General features: G+C 38.4%; 1 long non-coding RNA gene across 1 annotated transcript in view; it reads right to left on the minus strand.

The window, feature by feature from the left end:
- Positions 1–411: 411 nt before the first annotated feature.
- Positions 412–5,471, minus strand: part of LOC128250795 (uncharacterized) — a 22,714-nt gene continuing 17,654 nt past the window's right edge. Inside the window, exon 2 of the long non-coding RNA XR_008266779.1 lies at positions 412–451. This is a non-coding gene — a long non-coding RNA (uncharacterized LOC128250795). The remainder of the gene's footprint in view (positions 452–5,471) is intronic.

Below are 5,471 nucleotides of genomic sequence, written 5' to 3' on the forward strand. Positions count from 1 at the left end.
TCTACATCACCATTTAATCCGTTACAAATAGACACACATGGATTCCAAAACACATCTTCGACCAGACTCCTGTTCAGGAGGAGGAGAAAGGAGCTGATTGTTCTTATTTCTTTATTGCCTACAAGGGACTAAACATAGAGGGGACAAACAAGGGCAAAGGGATTAAGTCGATTACATCGACCCCAGTGTGTAACTGGTACTTATTTAATTGACCCCAAAAGGATGAAAGGCAAAGTCGACCTTGGCGGAATTTGAACTCAGAACATAACGACAGACGAAATAAGCCTAAGCATTTCGCCCGGTGTGCTAACGATTCTGCCAGCTCGCCGCCTTATCCTAAAAGGAGCTGATTGTTCTCAGACAGGAGGAAGTAGACAAACAAAGAGAGAAAAGAAACAAAAGTTTGGTATCTCACCCTGGCACTCTGCTACTGGCTCCATGTAAGTCAACCCTGTGGAGTGAGAGAGAAACAGAATTTAGTACGACTTTAAGTAGGGTAAGACAGCTGAATTAAATCTACCATGAAACATGGTGCTTGTGTAGGCTTTGGGACGGACAGAGAACCCGTGATTGACACATTAGAAACCAGTAACCAATGATATGAAAATGATGTGAACACAAAATATGAAAATAAATTCAGCTTCCTTATCAACTCTGCTCCATTTTCTTTCAGTGAAACAGCAGAATTGGTAGAACAGCAGCAGACAAAATTGTGTTTGGTATTTAGTAGCTTCCATTTTTTCCCCTTCAATTCAGATTTCACTTTTCACCAAGGTTGTCCTTCTGGTGTTGATAAAATAAAATAGCAAATGCCTGTAATCGAGTGCTAAACCTGCACAACCCACCAAAATAACATGTGGTCTGGAACAAAAAGAACAAAAAGCAAGATGTCATCCCCAACATCATTTTAATGCTCACTTTTCCCATGCTGGTTATTTGGAACAGAAATAAAGATGAACTTTTTGATGGAAGGTTTCAATTTGGGCTGCTTTAAAACAGGGAATTTGTGTCAAAGGACCAGCGTTGGTATTGGATGTGGTAGTATCAAAAGGGATAAAATGTTAGCAATTAATTATTGGTATGAAATTGTTTTGGAATCAATACTAATACAAGCACATGGGTGGGTGGTAAGAAGCTTGCTTCCCAACCACATGGTCCTAGGTTCAGTCCCACTATGTGACACCCTGGCCAAGTGTCTTCTACTATGGCCTTGGGCTGACAAAAGCTTTAGGAGTGGATTTGGTAGAAGGAAACTGAAAGAAGCCCATCTCATATATATATATATATATATATATATATGTATGTGTGAGTGTGTATGTGTTTGTTGCCACCCCCACCGCTTGATAACCAGTGTTGGTTTGTTTATGTTCCCATACCCTAGCGGTTCAGCAGAAGAGACCAAAAGAATAAGTACAAGGCTTTAAAAAAAAAAGGACTGGAGTCAATTCATTCAACTGAAAATTTCTTGAAGGCAGTGCCCCAGCATGGCTGCAGCTTAATGACTAAAACAAGTGGGAGAAGAAAAAAAAAAGGGGTTGGGGTAAGGGCTTGGAAATAGATTGTCCAGAATGGGATTGGCACTTGTTTAAAGAACAGAGATAAAAACCGGGTATTGAATTTCAGATTTTCTAAATTGATCCCCCCATTATACAGACATAATGAAGGGATTAGTAACTAAACTTAGACTGCATAAACAAACTTGACACTCGTACCAACTAAGATAATGGAATTTTAGTCTCACTTTCTTCATTTAAACAAAGACTATTTAAGTCTGCCAACTAAGTCTAAACAGAAGGATTTATTGGCGTGAGTAGGAGTTTCCATGGTGGAATTTTTTCATTCGTTTGATTAATTTCATTGTTCGAGAGACTTGTTTTATATTTAAAACTCGAAAAATAATTTAACTCTTTAGCATTCAGATTGCTCAGTCAAATGTAATTCTTATTTATTCACGTTGATTTGAATTAATCATGCATTGTCTTGTAGCTTTGAGATTTCAATGATGTGGTGGGCCTCACGGAGGCAATAACCAAGACCTTTGGCATTATGTCGTGCTTGAGAAGAAGACCCATCAAGCCGAGCAAAATTGCAGTTGTGGCAGATACTGGTGTCACGCAAATTGGCACCCATGACGGTGGCGCATAAATGCACCCTGGTGTTATGCAAATGGCACCCTTGCCGGTGGCATGTAAAAGCACCCATTACACTCTGAGTGGTTGGCATTAGGAAGGGCATCCAGCTGTAGAAACCCATGCCAAATCAGACTGGAGTCTGGTGCAGCCTTCCAGCGTGTCAGCCCAGTCAAACCGTCCAACCCATGCTAGCATGGACAACAGACATTAGATGATGATGATGTGGTTGTTTATTTTTAGAATGTCATTGTAGGGTAGGTGTGAGAGGCCAGATCTGATCAGTTTGAACATGAAACAAGTAGAATATTTAAGCCAGACATGGCTGATTTAACCCTTTAGCATTCAGATTATTTTGTCAAATGTAATTCTTATTTATTCGCATTGTTTTGAATTAATCATGCATTATTTTAGCTTTGATATTTCAAAGATGTGATTGTTTATTTTTACAACAACATTGTAGGGTAGGTATGAGAGGCAGGATCTGGCTGGTTTGAACATAAAACAGGCATGATGTTCGGGCAGGAAACAGCTAGTTTAAATGTGAAAGGTTTAAAAGATTGGACTTGTCTATATAACAAAAACAAATGGCGGAGAGAAAAAAAAGTCAGTCACATAGATCTAATATCTGAAGACAGACACATGGCGAGGTAGTTTACAAGAGTTTAGAGAAGGAAATAGAAAGAAAACAAATGATGGAGTGAAAAAAGAAGGAAGAGGATAAAAACTGAACAGCAACATGGTAAACAGGATAAAAAGTAAAAGTATGGTATATCCGATTGTGTTATGTTGCTGAATTTAGTGGCTATTTAAGCAGTGTGTTTGTGGATGGTTAATGGGTTGTATGTAGTACTGAAGAAGGAGCAAGAACTCCTCAAATATGTATATACACCCACCATCAACTGCATTGCTTACCTAAACGTATTCATATGCGAAACATAATTTTCAGTGCTGGCTCTAATTTCTATAGAAAATCTGTAGAAATAACTTCAAATATATATATATATATATTTATTTACACACACACAGACTACAGTTTTGTATTTATACTTAACAGTGTCACATGTCAAGACTATTTACATCTCACAGCTGTATGTTTACTTATTTATATATAGACGCGCACATACATAAGAATTGCTTTAACAATATTGACTGAAATCTAAAATCTGGAAAGCCATACAATACAATAATAATATACCGCTAACTTATAGATATTTATATATATGTAATATATTTATATATATATATCTGTTTTATCGCCCCAGGCACTGTACGTCCCACCTGCACCCCATCCTCACACACTTAACAACATCTTTGGTACCAAATTCCCCGACCCACATCTGCTTTCTCTGCCTTCACCTCCAACTGATATTCACGACTGATCACACACACACACACACACACACACACACACACACACATTATATAAGGATAATAAGGATAAGCAGTTTTTATTCAGGATATCGTTAAGTTTCAGGAACCCCAATTAATGTTCAAATCTAAATTGAAATAAAACTAAAACGATATGCAATTTTCCTTTATTAAATTTAATATACAAGCCTACGAAAATTGGAGGATCTTGGTTCAATTACCGTTGATTAGTCAAAGAATGAATGTGTCTGTTGGCTTGACCAGGTCCAAACAACAACAAATATAATTGGTGAGAAACTGGTCAGTGGTGTTAAATTAGTAACATTTAAAACCTCGTTAAGCTGACACCAGTAACCTTAATTAATCCAGATTAAAAGCGGTAGATATATAAATGTCAAGTGAGAAATTACAAACGGTGGGCAAAATTGTTTAAAATTAAACTACTTTCAATGAAGAAGAGAGACTTATAGAATAAGTACCAAACTTAAAACTAAGCGCTGAGGCTGATGTATTCAACGAAACCGTTCATCAAGGCAGTGCCCTAGTATGGCTGCAGTCCAATGATTGAAACAAGCGAAAGATAAAACGATAAAATAAAAGATACAGCTGAATCTTGTTTTATTGATTAGAAATAATAAAAAAAAAGAATATAAAAAGAAAAAGAAAAATCAATCAACCCCAGAAATTAGTTTTTCATCGGCCTCCCCGTAGCTCCTTTCTCCCACTAAGATGGCAAAAGAAAGCAATTCTCTATCTCATTGTATTGATTCTATCCAGTTTCAACTGTAGCACCGGTTCCACAACATTTGTATAATATCTAACTGTAAGGTTTATGTTAATTGCTTAATAATACTTTTCTAATTATCTATCTTAATTAGCTCGGTTGAACAATTGTCTCTGTTGACACTAACCACACACACACAAGTATAGTAACTGTTACAGCAATTCTTAGACAGTGGACGTTAAATTGTCGCTCCTCCACCTCCTCCCTGGTGTCTTTAGGTGTCCATACTGTTGTAATTGTTTGAGTGAATTCTTTGGTGTGACGATAACTGCACAGGTGCCTTCAGGAACTATGGTTTTATTTTTTTTTTCCCTTTCCCACATCCAAAAATAATGAATTCTCCTTGTTCTTCTCTGATTAAATCAAAAAATGTTGTTGTTGTTGTTGGCACTCTGTCGCTTACAACGTCGAGGGTTCCAGTTGATCCAATCAACGGAACAGCCTGCTCGTGAAATTAACGTGCAAGTGGCTGAGCACTCCACAGACACGCGTGTACCCTTAACGTAGTTCTCGGGGGATATTCAGCGTGACACAGTGTGACAAGGCTGACCCTTTGAATTACAGGCACAACAGAAACAGAAACAAGAAGTAAGAGTGAGAGAAAGTTGTGGTGAAAGAGTACAGCCAGGTTCACCACCATCCTCTGCCGGAGCCTCGTGGAGCTTTGGGTGTTTTCGCTCAATAAACACTCACAATGCCAGGTCTGGGAATTGAAACCGTGATCCTATGACCATGAGTCCGCTGCCCTAACCACTGGGCCATTGCGCCTCCACAAATCAAAAAATATACAAAGAATATATACAGATGCAGGCATGGCCTGCGTGGTAAGAAGTTTGCCTCTCAACCTCATGGTTTCGGGTTCAGGCCCAATGTGCAGCACCTTGAGCAAATGACTTCTTCCACTATAGCCTTGGGTCAACCAATGTCTTATGAGGAATTTGGTACAAACAAACAGCGTGGAAGCCCATTATGTCTATGTGGTAAGAGGCTTGCTTCCCAACTACATGGTTCTGGGTTCAGTCCCATTGCATGGCACCTTGGGCAAGGGTCTTTAACTATAACCTCGAGCTGACCAAAGCCTTGTGAGTGGATTTGGTAAATGGAAACTGAAAGAAACCTGTCATGTATATATATATATATATATATATATATATGCATGTATGTATGTATGTGTTTGTGTGTGTGTG

This window comes from Octopus bimaculoides, chromosome 25, assembly GCF_001194135.2.
Source record: "Octopus bimaculoides isolate UCB-OBI-ISO-001 chromosome 25, ASM119413v2, whole genome shotgun sequence".
Classification (NCBI taxonomy): domain Eukaryota; kingdom Metazoa; phylum Mollusca; class Cephalopoda; order Octopoda; family Octopodidae; genus Octopus; species Octopus bimaculoides.